General features: G+C 46.9%; 1 protein-coding gene and 1 non-coding gene across 2 annotated transcripts in view; both read left to right on the top strand.

The window, feature by feature from the left end:
- Positions 1 to 23112, top strand: part of LOC146187561 (uncharacterized) — a 201407-nt gene that overhangs the window by 13907 nt on the left and 164388 nt on the right. The window lies entirely within an intron of this gene.
- TRNAS-GGA (transfer RNA serine (anticodon GGA)) lies at positions 1645 to 1718 on the top strand. Its single transcript has one exon. It is a non-coding gene; the product is annotated as a tRNA-Ser (tRNA).

The following is a 23112-nucleotide window of genomic DNA, read 5'->3' as shown; positions in this document are numbered from 1 at the left end:
TTCATTGCAGTCCAAGGTTGTCTGATTCTATTAGCGATTACCTTAGCAAATACCTTATACCTAACAGACAGTAAGCTGTTTAGTCTGTAATTTTTAAGGTCCTTAGATTCCCCTTTCTTATTAATGAGGATAATGTTTGCATTCTTCCATGGTTCCGGTACCGTCGATGACACTAGGCACTGCGTATACAGGGTGGCCAGTTATTCTAGCCCGATAGCCCCCCCCCCCCCCCGTGCTTTAACAAATCTGTAGTTATCTCATCCTCTCCAGCTGATGTCCCCCTTTTCATAGTTTCTAATGCTTTCTTGACCTCGTCCTTCGTCACTGGTGGAACGTCTGTTTTCTCTACCGCCAATATCATTACGTTCCTGACTACTTTGGCTACTGTAGAGATCTGTACAGAACTCCTTGGCTACTTTGACTATCTTGTATATATTGCCGCGAAACCTTCAAAACTTTATTTGTTGTTTTTCAACAGCCGCCGGCATACAGGCTTATCACTCTGATTCTGGATCGCGTATCAGTTTCGTAATCTTTGTTAAGGCTCGATGTCGCGAGTCACACCTTTATCAGTTTCGTTGTAGCGCAAGATACACCGAGATCTGTCTCGAAGATTCCGGCCACTCGTGTGTCTTTCCACAATGTTGTTCCAGCCCGTGCTGGTAGCTTTTTGCGACGTCATCCAGATTGTTCTGAGCAGCCTTTAAATTGAGCGTTGACGAGTGTGTCGAGCATTCTTTGTTCGACGGTTGACCAACACGTTTGCTGCTATCGCTGCTGCCGAGTTGCTTAGTTCTTTTGCGGGCGCAAGTCAGCCCAATAAAGGGTTAATTTCCGTACCATCAAGCCTGTGTCTTCATTTGTGTCATCGACCCTGGTCACCACCACGTGACAATACTCTTAATGACTTTAACCGCCTAGTCCCTTATCGCATACATCTGGTTTTTGCCTATGCCCAATTTTTTTTACCGCTTCTTTTTACCCGTTCTTTACAGCGTGCTCAATTTTCTCCATGTTATACTTCCTTATATCGGCCACCTTGCGCTTATCGATCAGCTTTGATATATCGGCCAATTCTGTTTGGTCTGTTGGATTGGAAGCTTTCATACACTGGCGTTTTTTAATCAAATTCTTCGTCTCCTAAGACAGCTTACCGGTATCCTCTGTAACTATCCTATGGCCTACTTCTACAGCGCACTCTTTAATGATATCTCTGAAATTATTGTTCATTGCTTCTAGAGTAATGTCGTCACCCTCGGTTTGAGCTGAATATCTATTCTGTAGTGAAATCCTGAACTCTTAAGCCCTCCCCCTCACCGCTAATTCAATGATCGGTTTCATTCTTACTAATCTGTTGCGTAATAAGGGAGTAATTACTCATTGGCATCCACCCAAGCGCAGCCATACGGCTACAACGGCTCAGGATCAGGACGAATTTTTCTTTAACTGCGAAGTTTCTGAGGAAGCTGTATAGCTTTTCTTTGTAGCCGTATGGCTGCGCTTGGGTGGATGCCAATGAGTAATTACTCCCTTATTACAAATTTACTCCACCTTGGGGGATTCCCCTAAAATATTCGATCAGCACCATTTCCACTTTGAGTTATAGATCAATTCGCTCTCGCCCTACCGTCTGATCTCTGACCGTCCTGGTTAGCTCAGTCGGTAGAGTGACTGCCCCGGAAAGGCGGTGGTCCCGGGTTCGATTCCCGGATCAGGATGAATTTTTTTTAACTACGAAGTTTCTGAGGAAGCTGTGTAGCTTTCCTTTGTACCCGTATGGCTGCGCTTGGGTGGATGCCAATGAGTAATTACTCCCTCATTACAAATTTACTCCACCTAGGGGGATTCCCCTAAAATATTCGATCAATCTGTTGCGCCCTTCTTCAGATTTAGGCTAATTCGGGACCTCACCATCCTGTGGTCTCTGCATCGAACTTTCCCGGTTACCTCTACATCTTGCCTAATGGCGATGGCTGAACACAGTATGAAGTTAATTTTAATTTTACTTCCCCGTTATGACTTTTTGATGTCCATTCCCGGTTCTTCCGTTTGCTGAAGAAGGTATTGATTATTAATAAGCTACTGCGCTCTGCAAACTCAACTATTAACTTCCCCGGCTATTCCTAAAGCCAATGCCATAGTCACCTACTGCCTGGTCTCCTGCATGCTTTTTCCCTACCTTGGCATTAAAGGCGCCCATTAGTACAGTATACTGCGTCTTTACTTTTGGCATTGCCGATTCTACATCTTCGTAGAAGCTTTCAACTGCCTGGTCATCATAACTACATGTGGGCGCATTGGATAGTAGAATCTTCAGTTCATACCGCTTTAAGTCTAATTGCGATGCCTGCCACGCTCTCATTAATACTATAGAATTCATCTATATTACCCGCTGTATACGTTTGACAAGGAAACCTACTCCTAGTTCTCGCCTCTCCGGTAAGCCTCGATAAAACAGTACATGCTCATCCTTCAGTACAGTATAGTGACACGCTGCATTCTTTATCTTCCCTCTGTGCTGATCGCGAGCGTGTGCCTCCTCGAGGCGAAGAAACCGACGTTCGTTTCCTCGAGGCGAAGAAACTGAAGTTCTTCTGTCGAAGCGGGCCTGCTAGTTTCCTGCCGCACTGTGACTTCTGTTACTCCTGTGTCCCGCGGTGACTTCTGATCAGAGACTTCACACCGTGACATCTGGTGGAGCTGCTGGGTAACGCAACCCATGCTCCGAACACCTCCAACCAGCCGAGGCTCCAGCCCTCAAGGATCTCCTACCATCGAGATTACGCCTACCCATCAGAGTAGCCGACGGCTTCGAGGGCTTGATCCTGAATTCGCGCCTCTACAATTTTCTCGTACTGCGAGGCCACCACCATCTTCTCCAGCACCACCTTCGGAGACAACACAACCACCCGCAATTACGCACGTAGACACCACTGCCCCCTCCTTCGTGTTGCAGCAGCCGCGGGAGATAGCCATCTTCCAAGCCTTTCCCGGCGACGACCCGGAAGACTGGCTAGATAAATTTGAGCGAGTAGCCCAGTACAATCGCTGGGGCGACGACCAGAAACTGCAGCATGTATTATTTCGCTCGACGGTGCAGCTCGTACATGGTTTGAAAATCATGAGACTACTATCACAACGTGGAGTTCCTTCAAGGACCAGTTCCTGCAAGCTTTCACCACCGTTTTTCGCAAAGAACGCGCCGAGCTGCTCCTACAGACGAGAGTTCAGCTCCCTAACGAGAGCGTCCTCGTTTACTTCGAGGATATGACGAGGAAATTCCGTCGCGCTGATCCAAACATGTCCGAAGAAAAAAACTTCGCTATCTCATGATGGGAATTAAGGAACAGATCTTCGTTGGATTAGTGCGATGTCCCCCCAAGACCATCGGGGAATTTGTATCCGAGGCCACGACCATTGAGAGGGCTCTAAAGATGCGATCTAAGCACTACGAGCGGCCGTCCATCCCTATTGCAGCCGCCTCCGCGGACACTGGTAGCACTGACGTGCTCCGTGAGACCATACGGGCCGTCGTACGCGAGGAGCTGCAAAAACTATTTTCGACGGCAGCACCCCCTCAAGTATCCAGGCTTTCTCAGATGGTTCGGGAAGAGGTCAACCAGGCACTCAATCCACCCGAGCCACTCCCGACAATGCCACCACAGCAGGCCATGACCTACGCCGCAGTCACTCGTCGTGCCTGTCCACCTCCCAGTCAGCATCCACCTCCCAGTCAGCACCAAGCAGCCCCTGCATACACTCGTCAAGCACCTCCCGCTCGAATTTCTCAGGTGCGTCCATGCAAAAGCGACGTCTGGCGCACTCGCGATAATCGCCCGCTGTGCTTCCACTGTGGCGAAGCTGGTCACCTGTTCCGCGATTGCTATTACCGACGAATGGGTCTGCCGGGATTTAGCGCCGACGCGCGAAAGCCGCAGCGTGGTGAACAACACCCTGCTATTGACGCGTACTTGGCTGAATCATCCGGAACGCCCTATGACTACTCGCGGTCGCCTTCACCGCGCCAATACTCCTCGCAGACACGTGGTAATGCCGGCCTGACGTGGGTCCGCTCCCCTAGCCCCCATCGGGAAAACTAGACGCGGCAACCTTTGGAGGGAAGGTTGCTCATCGACGAAATTCTCAAGCTCCTCCATCGCTGCAACCGGATGGCCACTCCGTTTCACGACGACACGACGCGCCCCACGATGATCCGCTGCCTCGGCTCTCCAGTTCTCCGACGACACGAAATCAGCTAGTACCACACCGCAGCCGTGACCGGACCCCGCGACGTTCCGGCAACACTACAGCCGTAACCGCCGACCTGAACATTTCAGTGGACGGAACCGACGTGACAGCGCTTGTGGATACCGGCGCCGATTATTCTGTGATGAGTGGGCCTTTCGCCGCCACTCTGAAAAAGGTGACTACACCCTGGACAGGCCCACAAATTCGTACCGCCGGAGGCCACTTGATAACGCCGACCGGTACCTGCACTTCTAGGGTAACTGTGCAAGAAGAAACGTACTTAGCAACCTTCGTCGTACTTGTCCAGTGTTCCCGCGAGGTCATCCTTGGTATGGATTTCTTAGCAGAGAATTGAGCCGTTATCGACCTGCAGACTAAGTCAGTGACCTTATCGGCTGAGAACGCAATACACAGTGCTTCAGAGCGACCGACAGCACTGCACATCCTTGATGATCACGTCACTGGCTGCGAATACACTGCGAAACTTTGAAGGTGTCGTGGAGAGTAAACAGATCTTACTTTTCGAACGCAGTCTTGCTGTAGCCAGAGGAGTCGTTCGCCTCGAAGATGGCAAAGCAGACATCCTACTCACAAATTTTGGCGGTGAGCACCAGCATTTAAGCACTGGGACTGTAGTGGCCCATATTTGCGGTATCACGCATGTTCAAAAAGCCTCTGGACTTGCGACGCTGTCATTGACCGAAATGAAGAGGCCTACCACCGATTTACACTTCGACATTAACCCTGCGCTTTCTCAACTGCAGCATCGCCAAGTGAACCAGCTCCTCCAGCGCTATCGGGCGACCTTCTCCAACTCTTCACGTGTTGGCAGAACCGATCTCGCCAAGCATCGCATTATTACGGATGATACCGTGCCACCTCTCAGACAGTCACCTTACCGAGTGTCTCCGACTAAACGCGCCGCTATCACCCGCCAAGTGAAAGAGATGCTTCGCGACGATGTCATCCAGCCCTCGCGGAGTCCATAGGCTGCACCTGTCGTTCTTGTGAAGAAAAAGGATGGTACGCTGAGGTTTTGTGTGGATTACCGCCGGCTAAACAAAGTTACAAAGATAGACGTCTATCCCCTGCCACGCATCGACGATGCTCTGGGTCGTCTCTGCTCCGCGAAATATTTCTCTTTAATGGACTTGAAATCCGGATACTGGCAAATAGAGGTAGATGAGAGGGACCGCGAGAAAACGGCGTTTATTACTCCGGATGGGCTCTACGAGTTCAAGGCTATGCCCTTTGGTCTCTGCTCTGCTCCGGCTACTTTCCAACGGCTTATGGACACCGTACTTGCAGATCTCAAGTGGCAGACATGTCTCGTTTACCTTGACGACGTTGTGGGCTTCGCTCCAACGTTCGAGGAGCACCTTCGGCGCCTGAAACTGTTTTGCAAGCCATAACATCCTCTGGCCTTACGTTAAAGAACGAGAAATGTCATTTTGCTTATACGGAGCTCAAGTTCTTGGGGCACGTCGTAAGCCACGCTGGTGTCCTGCCGGATCCAGAGAAAATGACAGCTATTGCCAACTTCCCTCCGCTCAAAGACCAGAAAGCTGTTCGACGATTTCTTGGCTTATGTGCCTACTACCGGCGCTACGTCAAAGATTTCGCCCGACTCGCCGAGCCCCTAACACGTCTGACAAATACAGACACGCCTTTCACTTGGGACGCACCACAGGAACAAGCATTCAAAGAGCTTCAACGTCGCCTACAAACACCTCCCATATTGGCTCACTGCGACGAAAACGCCGACACGGAGCTTCACACCGATGCAAGCAACATAGGCCTGGGCGCCGTTCTAGTTCAAATCCAGGGCGGCCAAGAACGTGTAATCGCTTACGCCAGTCGCTGTCTATCTAAAGCGGAATCGAACTATTCCGTAACAGAGAAAGAATGTCTAGCCATTGTGTGGGCGACGTCGAAGTTCCGGCCATACCTTTACGGGAAACTATTCAAGTTAGTAACTGACCACCATGCCCTATGCTGGCTTGCAACCCTAAAGGACCCTTCAACCCGTCTTGTAAGATGGAGTCTACGACTACAGGAATTCGACATAACTGTCACGTACAAATCTGGCCGCAGCATTCGAACGCAGACTGCCTCTCACGGGCCCCTGTAGATCCCCCCGCAGATGAAATTCCTGATGAGGCCATACTGCTAAATGCCATCAGCACAGAGTGCCTCGCTGAAAGACAATCTGCAGATCCCGAACTTCGTCACATCATGGACTATCTAAACGGTGCATGTACAACCGCTCCAAGAGCTTTCAAGCGTGCTCTGTCATCGTTATGTGTGCGCAATGGTGTTCTCATGAAGAAAAACTTTTCCGCCAGCCAAACGCCGTACCTGATTGTTGTACCTATGTGTCTACGTGATGAAATCTTACAAGATTGCCACGATGAACCAACCTCTGGACATTTGGGAGTCACCCGCACGCTTGCAAGGCTCAAGGAAAAGTACTACTGGCCTCGACTTCACTCAGACGTTTCACACTATGTGAAAACGTGTCGCAACTGTCAGCGTCGTAAGGTGCCGCCGACTAAGCCCACCGGACTCTTGAAGCCAATAGACCCACCATCGAGGCCTTTCCAGCAGATTGGCATGGACATGCTGGGACCATTTCCCCTTTCACACTCCGGTAACCGGTTGGTCATTATTGCCACGGATTACCTTACACGATACGCGGAAACATCCGCTCTACCCAACGGTACTGCCTTAGAGGTCGCAAAGTTTTTCATCAATTGCGTTGTCCTGCGCCAGGCGCACCGGAGATTTTGATTACTGACAGAGGAGCCGCATTTACAGCCGAATTGCTGCAGCAGATTTTAATTCACAGTCATACTGAACACAGGAAGGCAACACCTTACCATCCTCAAACGAACGGCTTGACCGAATGCTTGAACAAAACACTCGCTGACATGCTCTCAATGTACGTCGACGTAGAGCACAAAACGTGGGATGAAGTGCTCCCGTACGTTACCTTTGCATACAATACAGCGGTCCAGGAAACAACGAACATGACACCTTTTCGTCTGGTCCATGGCCGCGAAGTGACCACAATGCTTGATGCCATGTTACCACATCTAGACGACGGCAACCAACCAGATGTTCACACCTTTCTGCACCTCGCCGAAGAGGCCCGTCAGCTGGCCAGGCTGCGAATTCAGAATCAGCAACGCCGCGATGCCCAACGATACAACCTCCGACACCGTGACGCCCGGTACACAGCTGGAGACCGTGTCTGGGTTTGGTTTCCTGTACGTCGACGAGGCCTCAGCGAGAAACTGCTGTGTCGTTACTTTGGCCCGTACAAAGTTGTAAGCCATGTTGGGGACCTAAACTATGAGTTTGTTCCTGATGGATTTAAAAAGTCCGGACGCTCCACGCTCCTGGACGTGTTCCACGTGGTCCGCCTGAAACCCTATTACGACCGATAGTGTTGACTCTTTCCGTGCGTGAGTAACTGCCCTTCGTGCAATGGTTTTTTTTTTATCTCTACCCACACTCCCAGCATCGGGACGATGTTTCTTGTATCCGGGGGGGCAATGACACGCTGCATTCTTTATCTTCCCTCTGTGCTGATCGCGAGCGTGTGCCTCCTCGAGGCGAAGAAACCGACGTTCGTCTCCTCGAGGCGAAGAAACTGAAGTTCTTCTGTCGAAGCGGGCCTGCTAATTTCCTGCCGCACTGTGACTTCTGTTACTCCTGTGTCCCGCGGTGACTTCTGATCAGAGAATTCACACCGTGACAATATGCCCTATGACATCCGATTTCATACCCTCTAGTTCCTCTAACAGCACTGCTAATCTAGTTTCACTAGCTAGGGTTCTAACCTTAAACGTTGCCAGGGTCAGTTTCCAATGGCGGCTTGTCCAGCGGCGCCAGAAGTTCTTAGCAGCCCCTGCTGCGTCAGAGGTCTGACCGCCGCCGTGGCCAGTTGTTCCGCAGCCGATGGTGACTGAGGGCCGGACTTTTATATATGTAATCATGAGAGGTTGCGGCCAATTACTGCACCACGGTGGCCAACTCCTGTTCTGGTGAGGGAGTGCGTTGCCGGAGGTGTTCACCGGCAGTGGGGTCGTTGTGGTAACCCTCTATAATTTTAAAATGAAGGGAGCGAGGTACAACGGGTAGCCAGATTTGACCCGTAGGGTGATAAACATCGCGGTGAAGTGTTCCATAGTGAAATCGGAACAGACGAAGCTGGCGGCGCAAGCGACTGTTTGGGACAACTGATTCTCCACGGAGGCGAGCGATGATTGGGCGGCAGTAAGGGTCAGCCATGCTGCAGGGACGAGAAATAGCATTGATCTCGAGTGGAGCTATAGCGATAGGTGCCACGTGCAGGTAGCCAGCAGAAGACTGACTCGGATGGCAGGAGGGAGAGGAGGCCGTAGGTGAAGCCGCGTCAGTGGGAAGCAATGGGCAGCAAGAGAGGGCGTCGGCGTCGAGGTGTTTTCGCCCAGATTTAAAAGTGATGGTGAAGGTGTACTCTTAAAGACGTAGCAACCAGCGACCCAGTTGACCCGATAAGTTCTTCAGCGATGACAGCCAAGAGTTTGTGATGATCTGTTACAATGGTGAAGTGGCAGCCATAAAAATAAGGACGATAATTTTTAATCGAGCAAATAACGGCAAGGCACCCTTGCCCCGTAATAGTATAGTTACGCTCAGCTGCAGAAAGCGTATGACTGGCGTATGAGACGACTTGTTCTTCAGACACTGTGTTGTGTTGCAAGAGAACCGCACCTAAACCGTGGTCACTGGCGTCTGTCTGAAGTATGGTGGCCGCGTCCGCGTGAAATTGGCGAAGCACAGGAGTGGAATTAAGTTTCATTTCATTTCATTTATTGAAGCCTTAAAGGCCCGAGGGCATTACATAAGGCGGGGCAATAACATTGTAAAACAGCTTATGAACACCAGTTGAAGAAACAAAGAAAACAAAACAAACATTAATAAAATATACAAGAGCAGACTAGTGCGCATTGTCAAATAGAACACTGAAGGTGACTCGTCACTTTTGTTTGGAAAATTTCGCGATCTTTGCATGCAGCAATAACGTGTGGTAAAGTGTTCCATCCGACTATTGCATCTGCTGCAGTGCGGCCAAAAATCAGATTTATCGGGTGACTGTGATTAAGTCGACGGGACATTCTTGAGGGCTGTTGCAGAAGAGCGTGCCGGTTGAGGATGGTAGATAAAAGAATGAAGGAGACGGAGACGCGATATTATGCGGCGTGATTGAATGCTTGGGAAGGAAAGAGTTTGTTTTAATGCTGTGATGCTGATTTTAAAGGAGTACAGTGACATGATAAATCGCGCGGCACGGTTTTGGATGGCCTTTAGATTATTAGCGAGGATGCTTGCGAAGGGTGCCAGATGGATGAAGCGTATTCTAGTTTTAGAGGTACATAGATCTGGAATGCGAGCTGTCTGATTTGGGGTGGTGCTGACTGTAGATTTCTCCGTAAATAACCAATAGTACGTGAAGCCTGCGAGCATATTGTTTTGATGTGAGTAACCCATGATAAATTTGATGTCAGGTGGAAGCCGAGGTATTTAAAAGATGATGTTCGAGCAATGAGAGTGGAACTGATACGGTATGTGCTGTTATCAGAGCTGCGCTTACGAGAGAAAGAGATGTATTGACATTTACATTAAGCGGCATGTGCCATTGCTCACATCATGATACAACTGTGGCGACGTCATTTTGCAACCTAATGATGTCCTAGGACCTTTAATAGCGTTATATATGACACAGTCGTGCGCGAAAAGTCAAAGTTTTGTTTATATGTTTGTTGGGAAGTCATTTATGCATATGCAAAATAATAACGGCGACAATCCAGCGCTCTGAGGAACACCTGATGTTACATCACTTAGCGATGAGTTATGACAGTTGACGGATGTAAACTGTACACGCCCTTTCAGGAAGTGCTCAAGCTAGAGGAGTAATGGGATTCCAACTTTAACTAGTAGACGATTATGGGGAACACGCTTTTGAAAAGTCGAGAAATATGGCGTCTATTTGTAAGCGGTCGTCCATGTCGTGTATGAAATCGACGAGTTTCACATGATAGAAACTTACAAAAGCCGCGTTGAAGCGGATATTTCAGTGATTCAAGGTGAGATTTGATGCTATTACGTGTTCCAGTAGTTTGGACGGAATTCTGGTGAGCGGAATTAGTCTGTAGTTGATCTATCGCAGGGTTTAAAAACGGGAATTATTTTTGCTTTTTTTTCCAATCGAGAGGGACTTCGCTATTGCTAAGTGAAGTTGTGAATAACAGGTAAAGTATTTTTCTTAACGTCGCGATAGTATTTTTAACATTTTGGGGCTGATTTGGTCGCAGACAACTGACAATGATAGTTTGAGGGATTTAATCAAGTTCGCTATTCCGTCAGGACTGATTTGTATTTAGGAATTGGGGTCACCCATAAGTAGGTAAATAGAGCGATATCAGCGTTAGGGGTAGAAAATACTGATGAGAAGTAATTGTTTAGGGCCGAGGCACGTTTATCAATCTCGATAGGTTTGCCATCTGCGTCTCCGAGTTCTATTTGGTTTACGTGATTTTTTGGGGAGAGAATTCGCCAGAATTTGCTTGGATTGATAAGCGTTCAGAAGGAAAAAATTGTTTTTAAAAGCTTTCAATTCTTTCTCATAACAATTCGCACTGCGTCGATATCGCTCCCATGCCTTTTGATTGTTGGCTACTTTAGCATTTCGGTACAGGCGTTTTTTCTTATTAGGCAGGCGTTTTAGCCGATTACTGAACCATTGGTTGCTTGAATCAGTCTTTATGAGGATGGTCGGAATGTATGATGATTGTAGATTTAACACTACATTTTTATATAATTTCCAGTTGGTATTAACAGAACGAGCAGAGTATGAAGTTTTGAAGCGTTCATAAAAGTCTTCGAGTTCAAGGTTCATTTTTCAAAGTTCTTCTCTTGTATTCCGTGATTAGTTTATGAGTGGGAGATCGCTTTTTGATAGGCAGTGATATGCATATATGAAGAATGCTTTGGTTGCTGAAGCCGGGGTATTTAGTTCATATTTTTGATGTCATCCGGATTAGATGTGAGCAAAAGATCCAGAGTATTGTCGTCCCTTGTAGGGTATGTGATTACCTGATGTAAGTTGAAATCTAAAACTAAGTCTAGAAGTTGGTTTGCTTCGTTTGATGATAACTTATGAAGTTCTGATAGCAGAAGTCAGTTGATGGTAGGGTATTTAAAGTCTCCGAAAAGAAATATAGGGGCGTTAGGCAACTTGGTTTGAACTAACGTCAATGATAGGTGAAGGGAATTGCTGAACGACGGATTAATTCCTGAAGGACTGTAACGGACACCGAAAACTACTTTTACAGCTGTACTTTGCACGCAGACCCATGATAGCTCGATGGTTTCGTCATGAAAAATGGGTGATGATGGTAGGGAGCTTCTGACGGCTATAAGTACACCTCCTGCTCTTTCATCCTGCCGATCACGACGATACAGTGTTAAGTTGGTACTGGAAGGAAACATTTCGTGGTCGTATATGTACTGGTGCTGCCATGTTTCGGTGAGCAGAATGATGTCCGGGTTACTATTCCGGGTTACCGGAAGCGTGAGATTGAAGATCCTCACGCTTCGTGATTACACTTCGTATGTTGGTATAAATGATACTGAAAACAGCGCGGACGGGTGCTCAAAGCTATCGGAGTGAATTGCGGGATAGTGCGTCACTTTGCATTTGCGCAAGTATTATCAGATGCTGAAACAATGGCCGATGGCATGATATGCTCTTCTACGCTGTTGGATGCCGAATCGTAAAAGTAGCATTTGCTTCCCATGTGCAATTTATCGAAGGGAAGAAATTTCCGAACAACTTAAGCAGAAAATAATTTGCGACAAAGAAAAATATTACGGAAAGTTCCTGCCTTCGTTCATTAGAACGTCTCCTGAGAAGTTCTGGCGCCAAATCACGCCAAAGTCGTCCTCCGCGAATGAATTTATTGTAGATGGCAAATGTGTACGTTATGAGGCAGTGATTTGTTCTGCGTTCAACAAATTCTTCCAAACGGTATTCACACAAGACAATGGTTGTGTCCCCAACTTTTCGGTATCGCTCCCTGCCATAACTGACGTTGTCATTTCAGAGACTGGTGTTTTTAATTTACTCCTGGATCTTGACGTCAAAAAATCTTCAGGCCCCGATAAGATACCAAACGCATTTTTGAAACGCTATGCAGAGTGGTGCGCGAAATACTTGTCCATTGTATACACTAGATCTTTGCGTGACGGTTCTTTACCGGATGACTGGCGGACAGTCGAGATTAAACCTTTGCCCAAAACCGGCAAAAAAGCACACATTGAGAATTATCGGCATATATCCCTGACGTCCACATCATGTAAAATTTTAGAACACATAATTCAAAAACATATATTAGGTTTCTTTGAAGAGCACAAAGTACTTACAAATGTTCAACATGGTTACAGGCGTGGGATTTCTACATTTACACAATTAGTTGAGACAGTACACAATTTCGCTCAATCGATTAATCAGAGAAAACAAACCGATGCCATATTCATGAATTTTCGCAAAACATTTCACAAGGTGTCGCATAACAAACTAATTCATAAACTAAGCGATTATATTAAAAACGACCAGATACTTGCATGGATCACAGCTTACCTTTCGAACAGATGTCAATTTGTCACCCTAAACCATACTTCTTCCAACAGTGCCCAGGTTGTGCCCGGCGTCCCCCAGGGATCCGTTTTGGGATCACTTTTATTTTTGTTATTTATTAATGTGTCTGGCCTTTCAGTCCGCGTGAAGCTTTACGCAGATGATTATATATTGTACAAAGATGTTTCTTCAGTTGATGACCAGGTGTGTTTGAATATGATCTAGAAAAGGTGATTGCGTGGTGCAACGATTGGCAGATGTGTATTAATTGTGAGGAAACCGTTTTCATGAGAATTACACACAAGAAAAGTCCTCTTCATTTTGTGTACGGTACGAACAACACATTATTTGAGGTAACAGAATATAAATATTTGGGCTTATGGATTACTAACAACCTTTCATGGACAAAGCGCATAGATACGGGTGTAGCTCATTCACTGCGCAAACATTTTTTTCTTGAGGCGCTCAGTGAAGTCACCTCCGCCCAGTGTCCACCTATTAGCTTACAACTCCCCCATCCGTGCACTGTTAGAATATGCCGTAATTATATGCGACCGTTTCACCTTAACTAACATTCATAAACTTGAGCGCATACAGCATAAGGTCGTTAAGTTTGTATTTAATTCATATGGCCGTGCGTCTGTCAGCGAGCTTGTGAAGCGTAGTGGATTACCTTCTGTGACTGAGCGCAATCGTATCTGCCGATTAAAGTTTCTTTTCCAGCTCGTAAAAGGTCATTATAATATTCCGTTCAGTTCAGTCGTTCAGTCGTGCCCGACTCTTCGTGATCCTATGGACCATGTCACGCCACGTAGGATCAATTCCTGAACGAACAGAAGTCCGGGTGCTGGGGCTCTTCATTCATCAACATAGGCGGTCGGACACTACCTTGGCGAAACTCCGTCAGTTGGGGGACCAGGTGAGCCGCATGGTCCGCCGGGTTTCTAACAAACGTTGGGGGTTGCGGTGCAAATACGCCTTGCAGCTGGCGCATGCATTCGTGGCCAATCGAATATTGTATTCGACTTCTTACCTCCACCTTCGGAAACAAGACGAGGATGCACTCGAAGTCGTCCTGAGCAAAATATTTAAGAGAGCCCTCGATCTCCCCGTGCACACCTCCAACCAGCGTCTACTGGGCCTGGGCATGGAGAATACGTTCCGGGAGATCCGAGAGGCTCACCTAACCAACCAATACACACGTCTCCCTAAAACACTGTCGGGTCGTCGCCTCCTTGCCCGGCTACAGATCCAATATACCACCCTTATGGAAGATCGTGTACGCCTCCCTTTCGAGTGGAGATGCGCCCTCCACGTACGCCCTCTTCCTAAAAACATGACACGAGAAGACCACAATGGCCGGCGCCTGGCGCGGGCGGAAGCCCTGGGCCGCCATTATGGGTCGAAACCCGGCATTTACTACGTGGACGCCTCCGGCAACCACCATGGGGGATGGTACACGGCCGCAGTGGTCCACCAGTCCAAAACTATTAACGGGCTTACATTTCGCGCCCGTGACATAACCCACGCGGAGGAGGTCGCCATTGCGCTGGAAGCTACTCACACTGATTCTAAAACAATTATCTCCGACTCGCGAGGGGCCTGTCGGAACGTCGAGCAAGGCTGGGCACCATACTTAGCCTACCGACTACTTCAAAATTGCACCTATACCGGGGACCCCGCTTACCGGAAAATAGTATGGGCTCCTGCTCATATGGGTCTCGAAGGGAGTGAGGCAGCCGACGCCGCCGCCCGCGCGCTCTATTTCCCGGCTTCCCATTTCGACCCCCTAGATCAGGATCTCGAATTCGAACCCGCGTATTCTGTTAAAGAAATTGTTTGTTTACTATCAATCTTGTCATAGCCTTTACTCTTGCCCGAGTAAAGGTCTATCGAAGACGGAGGAGAGGCTTCTACTCCATCTGTATATAAACACTCTGCTGTGCCCGGCAGCACTAAAACATTTTAATCCCTCCTTCACGGGCAGTTGTCCGCACTGTGCGGAGAAGTCTCCGGACATCTACCACATGGTGTGGGCTTTCCCATCCAACCGAGCTATTCCTCCTCACCCCAACCCCACTCGGGAGGACTGGGAGGCGACCCTGCTCGGCTGCTATGACCTGCAGGCCCAAAAGGCCTTGGTCGAGCGCGCCCGGGCAACGGCCGACGCCACTGGGGTCCCGTACTAGGGACCCCACCCAGTTTCTGTGAGGGCTGATAGTCAAAGAACCGGCCCATGCATACATCGACTCCTTTGAAATGAATAAACGTTTGTCACCACCACATTCCGGTCTCTCATTATCTTCCCAAAATCACATAACTTCATCTGCAGTGCCCCGAGGATGCCATCTAACCAGAGCGTTCGCTGCCTACCCCTTCTCCGGCGATCCTCAACCTTTCCCAACATCAAATCTTTCTCCAACGACTCCTCTCTTATCATCAGATGACCAAAGTAGCTGAACTTTAACTTTAGAATTTGACCCTCCAATGAGCAGTCAGGGTTTATGGTCGACAATATCGACTGATTTGATCTTCTGGCAGTCCAAGGAGCTCTCAAGAGTCTTCGCCAGCACCACAATTCAAACGCGTCAATCCTTCGGCGGTCAGCCTTTTTCACAGTCCAACTCTCGCATCCATACATCACAACTGGAAAGACCACAGCACGAGTTATACGGATCTTGGTTGGCAGACTAATGTCTCTGCTCTTTACTAGGCGGTCAAGGCTAACCATTGCTCTCTTTCCCAGAAGCAGGCGTCTCCTAATTTCATGGCTGCAGTCTCCTTCCGAGGTAATCTTGGAGCCCAAGAAGAGAAAATCTGTCACACCTTCCACTTCTTGTCCATTGATGCTCCAGGATTTTATAGGGCAAGACGCCATGATCTTTGTCTTTTTAATGTTCCGTTTAAGCCCAAACTTCTCACTCTCTTCTTGTACGCGCATCAGAAGACTTCTGAGTTCCACTTCACTTTCTGCCATTAAAGTGGTATCATACGCATATCTAAGGTTGTTGATACGTTTTCCAGCTATCTTCACTCCAGCTGAAGACTCGTCCAGACCGGCCTTCCTCATCATGCACTCTGCATATAGGTAAAATAGGCAGGGCGACAGTATGCAGCCTTGCTTCACTCCTTTCTCAATCGGAAACTAGTCAGTTAGACCATGCCAAGTTCTGACTATGGCCTCTTGTCCTTCATACAGGTTCCTAAGGAGACAGAAGAGGTGAATTGGAACTGCCATCTCTTGGAGAGCTTGCCACAATCTGCTGTGATCCACGCAGTCAAACGCTTTCGCATAATCAATAAAGCAGAAGTAGATGGGTTTCTGGAACTCCCTTGCTTTTTCCATGATCCAGCGAAGGTTGGCAATTTGGTATCTAGTTCCTCTGCCCTTGCGAAACCCAGCTTGCACATCCGGAAGCTCCCGATCCACATACTGCTGCAGCCTACCTTGGAGGATTTTCAACATCACCTTGCTAGCATGCGAAATAAGCGTGATCGTGCGGTAGTTGGAACAATCTTTGGCACTGCCTTTCTTTGGAATGGGGATGTAAACTGACCTCCTCCAATCCTGTTGCCACTGCAGGGTTGTCCAAATCTTCTGACATAATGTATGCAGAATGTTAACAGCGTCATGGTTGAGGTTTTGGAGAAACTCAGCTGGAATGCCATCAATTCCACTAGCTTTGTTCTTAGCAATGTTGGCTAAGGCCCATTCAACTTCACTCTTCAGGATGACCGGCTCGAGATCAGTAATCACAACCGTCTTATGTTGGGTTTGCACATTCGGGTCCTTTTTGTACAGTTCTTCTGTGCATTCCTGCCACCTCTTCTTTATCTCTGAGGCTTCAATGAGGTCCTTGCCTCGTTTGTAATTTATCACGCCCAGCTTAGCACGGAAGCTTCCTTTGATATCTTTGATTGTCTTATACAGAGCTCTTGTGTTCCTTAATTGGCTGTTGTCCTCAACTGCTTGGCACTGTATGTTCAGGAAGACATTCTTATCTCTCCTTGCCATTTTCTGAAAATTCGCATTGAGAACCTTGTATCTTTCTCTTTCCCCCATAACTTTTGCCATCCTCCTTTCCTCAGCTATTTGCAAAGCCTCTTCAGATAACCAGTTTGCTTTCTTGCATTTCTTTTGCTTTGGAACTACCTTAGTAGCAACTTCTTGTATTATATCACGAACATCAGTCCACATCTCTTCGGGCTCTCTGTATTCTAGATCTAATTCTTGAAATCGATTCCTCACTTCCACAGCATATTCTAATGGAATTTGATCCAGATCATACCTGAAAGGCCTTCTAGGTTTCTGCGTTTTCCTCAATCGGAGCTTAATTTTGGCAACAAGAAGCTGATGGTCGGTGCCACAATCGGCCCCAGGCCTTGTTTTTACTGCTTGTGTGCGCTTCTCCATCTCTGCCGGCAAAGAATATAGTCGTTCTGATTCCTGTACAGACCGTCCGGTGAAGTCCATGTGTACAGGCGCCTCTTGCTCTGTTGAAAATGAGTATTCGCTATGGTCAGGTTGCTTTCTTGACAAAACTCGACTAGCCTCTGCCCAGCTTCATTTGGCTCGCCAAGACCGAACTTGCCTATAATTCCGGATATTTCTTCACTCCCGACCTTAGCATTCCAGTCTCCTATGAGGAAAACGACATCTGATGATGGGGTGCGGTCTAAAAGGCATTGTAGGTCCGCATAAAATTTCTCAACGTCAGCTTCTTCAGCAGTTGTGGTCGGTGCATAGACTTGGATAACTGTTATGTTGAAAGGGTGACCTTGGGTCCGAAGTGAAATCATTCGGTCGTTTCTGGGGTTGTACCCTAGCACTGCTTAGCCCATTCTTCTGTTTACAATGAGAGCGACCCCATTCCTTCTCTTGGATTCGTGCCCACAATAAAATACATAATGGTCGCCGGAGTTAAATTCTCCCATTCCGGTCCACTTGAGCTCGCTGATACCCAAGATATCAATGTTCAATCTGTCCATTTCTCGCTTGACGACATCCAGTTTACCTTGCGTCATAGATCTTACATTCCAAGTTGCTATGTGATATATCTCCTGCAACATCGGACTTTCCGCTCGCTTCCCGACACATCCACAACTGAGCGTCTTTTTGGCTTTAGCCCAGCCGCTTCATTCGTCCTGGAGCTACTAGGAATCGCCCTTTGTTCATCCCCAGTAACATGTAGGACGCCTTCCAACCTGGGGGGCTCATCTTCCGGCGCCATATCAATAATTGTATTGTGACTGGCCATAGGGTTTTCTTGGCAGGAAATACTGGAGTTTGTTGCCATTACCTTCTCTAGTGAATCCCATTTTGTCAGAACTCTCCGCCGTGACCTGTCTATCTTGGGTGGCTCTACAGAGCAGAGCTCACGACTTCATCTAGTTACGCAAGCCCCTCCGCCACGACAAGGCAGTGATCCATGAATGGGATTATAATATTAATACTTCCAATTATATTACTTACTATTCAGGTTATAATACGAGACAAAGGCATGCACTAACAATAACCCCTGTGAACGCGCGAAATAACTGTTTTAAATATTCTTTCTTTACGAGGACAATTACGGAATGGAATAAACTTAATAGCGAGAGTGTGACTCAGAGTTCTTTACTAACGTTTGAGAAGTGCCTGCAAATTGAATTTGAGTGCGTTTATATGCTTGTATTTCATTTTAGTTTTCCCGCCCTGCTATGATCTGTACCAGATCGTAGTATCTATAAATAAATAAATAATAAATAAAAAAGGAGAGCTCAAAAGCGCATTTCAGTTGCCGGAAGAATGCCAATAGTTTGGAGCGCGCGACCGCGTGGAAGGAGTGAAGTCTTCTTTAATGGCGGAATCTGTATATTTGAGCTTGCGCCCACAGCCCAGCATGCTTTCTTTGGTTTTGAAATGGGCGAGTTTGACGATTATTGGGTTCTTTTTTCCCGAGTGAAAAGTTAGCAAGACGATGTGCACGCTTTATGCACGAAGAGTAGAGTTAAGGTCTAGATTTGTTTCGCAGAGCGACAGAACTTTGTCCTCGGACTGTTTCCATTGCTCATTGAAGCAGTTGTCGATTCCAAAAAACAAAAAAAATTCGCTCTGCTCATGCGGTTGTTGGTGTCGATATTTGCTGCCTTCATTGCGGCAATTTCCTGTTCAAATTTTTGTGTCATGTCTGCGTTGGAGACATTGCTCAAGCTTTTCTCAGCTGTGTAATAGTCATTGGTGCGATTTAACAAATCGGTATTAACTATTCTTGTGAATTTTGGCCAGATTTATTTCTTTTAATCTCTTCAGGAAGGACGGCGAGGCTAGCTTCTAACCATGTAAAGGCTTCTGTGAGTTCGTAAGCCTTAAGAGGGGGTCCAGGATTTTCCTCAACGGCACCGGAGAGCAATAACAGAAATTGACGGAGCATATCAAGTGCATACGTTTCACAACAGAGGCGAATGAGGTTGGCAAGATCGCGACATTTAAATTCGTAGGGGCACGACACTGCGACAAGGAATCGGTCATCGCTTCTTAGTGCTCTACAAATTAAGAGATAGGAAGCGTGCACAGTTGTTCAGAGAAATAACTCAAGTTAGCGACATTCTAGTGGAGATTAGGAAGAAGAAATGGAGGTGGGCAGGACATGTAGTGCGAAGAGAGGATAACCGATGGTCGCTGAGGGTAACAAACTGGATTCCAAAGGAAGGAAAGCGTAGCAGGGGGCGGCAGAAAGTTAGGCGGGCGAATGAGATTAAGATGTTCGCAGGGGTCAAGTGGATGCAGCTAGCACAGAACCGGGTTAAGTGGAGAAATATGGGAGAGACCTTCGCCCTGCAGTGTGTATAGTCAGGCTGATGATGATGATCACCTTCAGAGCGAATTTTTTAGCACGTTTTATGTTGCTAATCACGGCATAGCAGACAACTGTAACTTTGGCACATACCTTGACCGCATGCTAAGAGATCGCATTGTGTGCGGCGTACGCTCTCTTTCCCTTAGGAAACAAAAGTTACGAAGGAAAGCACGCATATTGTTCAATTGCTCAAAACTTCCGATCGAATTTTTTAGCACGTTTCATGTTGCTATTCGCCTCATAGCAGACAACTGTAACTTTGGCACATACCTTGACTGCATGCTAAGAGATCGCATTGTGTGCGGCGTACGCTCTATTTCCCTTAGGAAACAAAGGTTACGAGGGAAAGCACGCACATTGTTAAATTGCTCAAAACTTCCGATCGAATGTTTTAGCACGTTTCATGTTGCTATTCGCCTCATAGCAGACAACTGTAACTATGGCACATACCTTGACTGCATGCTAAGAGATCGCATTGTGTGCGGCGTACGCTCTATTTCCCTTAGGAAAGAAAAGTTACGAAGGAAAGCACGCACATTGTTCAATTGCTCAAAACTTCCGATCGAATTTTTTAGCACGTTTCATGTTGCTATTCGCCTCATAGCAGACAACTGTAACTTTGGCACATACCTTGACTGCATGCTAAGAGATCGCATTGTGTGCGGCGTACGCTCTATTTCCCTTAGGAAACAAAAGTTACGAAGGAAAGCACGCACATTGTTCAATTGCTCAAAACTTCCGATCGAATTTTTTAGCACGTTTCATGTTGATGATCGCCGCAAAGCAGACAACTGTAACTTTGGCACACACTTTGACTGCATGCTAAATGGTCGCATTGTGCAGCGTACGCTCTATTTCCCTTAGGAAACAAAAGTTACGAAGGAAAGCACGCACATAGTTCAATTGCTCAAAACTTCCGAACGAAATTTTTAGCACTGTCATGTTGCTATTCGCCTCATAGCAGACAACTGTAACTTTGGCACATACCTTGACTGCATGCTAAGAGATCGCATTGTGTGCGGCGTACGCTCTATTTCCCTTAGGAAACAAAAGTTACGAAGGAAAGCACGCACATTGATCAATTGCTCAAAACTTCTGAACGAATTTTTTAGCACGTTTCATGTTGCTATTCGCCTCATAGCAGACAACTGTAACTTTGGCACATACCTTCACTGCATGCTAAGAGATCGCATAGTGTGCGCCGTACGCTCTATTTCCCTTAGGAAAAAAAAGTTACGAAGGAAAGCACGCACATTGTTCAATTGCTCAAAACTTCCGATCGAATTTTTTAGCACGTTTCATGTTGATGACCGCCCCATAGCAGACAACTGTAACTTTGGCACATACCTTGACCGCATGCTAAGATATCGCATTGTTTGCGGCGTACGCTCTATTTCCCTACAGAAACAAATGTTACCAAGGAAAGACCTCACTTTGTTCAATTGCTCATAACTTCCGATCGAATTTTTTAGGACGTTTTATGTTGCTATTCGCCGCATAGAAGACAACTGTAACTTTGGCACATACCTTGACTGCATGCTAAGAGATCGCATAGTGTGCGGCGTACGCTCTATTTCCTTTCAGAAACAAATGTTACCAAGGAAAGACCTCACTTTGTTCAATTGCTCATAACTGCCGATCGAATTTTTTAGCACGTTTTATTTTGCTATTCGCCTCATAGCAGACAACTGTAACTTTGGCACATACCTTGACTGCATGCTAAGAGATCGCATTGTGTGCGGCATACGCTCTATTTCCCTTAGGAAACAAAAGTTACGAAGGAAAGCACGCACATTGTTCAATTGCCAAAACATCCGATCGTATTTTTTAGCACGTTTCATGTTGATGATCGCCGCTTAGCAGACAACTGTAACTTTGGCACATACCTTGACTGCATGCTAAGATATCGCATTGTTTGCGGCGTACGCTCTATTTCCCTACAGAAACAAATGTTACCAAGGAAAGACCTCACTTTGTTCAATTGCTCATAACTTCCGATCGAATTTTTTAGCACGTTTTATGTTGCTATTCGCCGCATAGAAGACAGCTGTAACTTTGGCACATACCTTGACTGCATGCTAAGAGATCGCATAGTGTGCGGCGTACGCTCTATTTCCCTTAGGAAAAAAAAGTTACGAAGGAAAGCACGCACATTGTTCAATTGCTCAAAACTTCCGATCGAATTTTTCAGCACGTTTCGTATGTTGATATTCGTCGCATAGCAGACAACTGTAACTTTCGCACATACCTTGACCGCATGCTAAGGTATCGCATTGTGTGCGGCGTACGCTCTATTTTCCTTCAGAAACAAATGTTACCAAGGAAAGACCTGAATTTGTTCAAATGCTCATAACTGGCGATCGAATTTTTTTAGCACGTTTTATTTTGCTATTCGCCTCATAGCAGACAACTGTAACTTTGGCACATACCTTGACTGCATGCTAAGAGATCGCATTGTGTGCGGCGTACGCTCTATTTCCCTTAGGAAACAAAAGTTACGAAGGAAAGCACGCATATTGTTCAATTGCTCAAAACTTCCGATCGAATTTTTTAGCACGTTTCATGTTGCTATTCGCCTCATAGCAGACAACTGTAACTATGGCACATACCTTGACTGCATGCTAAGAGATCGCATTGTGTGCGGCGTACGCTCTATTTCCCTTAGGAAACAAAAGTTACGAAGGAAAGCACGCATATTGTTCAATTGCTCAAAACTTCCGATCGAATTTTTTAGCACGTTTCATGTTGCTATTCGCCTCATAGCAGACAACTGTAACTTTGGCACATACCTTGACTGCATGCTAAGAGATCGCATTGTGTGCGGCGTACGCTCTATTTCCCTTAGGAAACAAAAGTTACGAAGGAAAGCACGTACATTGTTCAATTGCTCAAACCTTCCGATCGAATTTTTCAGCACGTTTAATATGTTGATATTCGCCGCATAGCAGACAACTGTAACTTTCGCACATACCTTGACTGCATGCTAAGAGATCGCATTGTGAGCGGCGTACGTTCTATTTCCCTTAGGAAACAAAAGTTACGAAGGAAAGCACGCACATTGTTCAATTGCTCAAACCTTCCGAACGAATTTTTTACCACGTTTCATGTTGCTATTCGCCTCATAGCAGACAACTGTAACTTTGGCACATACCTTGACTGCATGCGAAGAGAACGCATTGTGTGCGGCGTACGCTCTCTTTCCCTTAGGAAACAAAAGTTACGAAGGAAAGCACGCACATTGTTCAATTGTTCAAAACTTCCGATCGAATTTTTTACCACGCTTCATGTTGATGATCGCCCCATAGCAGACAACTGTAACTTTGGCACATACCTTGACCG

Source organism: Amblyomma maculatum, chromosome 6 (genome assembly GCF_055883805.1).
Source record: "Amblyomma maculatum isolate TAMU_Amacu chromosome 6, ASM5588380v1, whole genome shotgun sequence".
In the NCBI taxonomy this organism is placed as follows: Eukaryota; Metazoa; Arthropoda; class Arachnida; order Ixodida; family Ixodidae; genus Amblyomma; species Amblyomma maculatum.
Note: the sequence above shows the minus strand (reverse complement) of the source record. Positions and strands in the feature narration are given on the sequence as shown.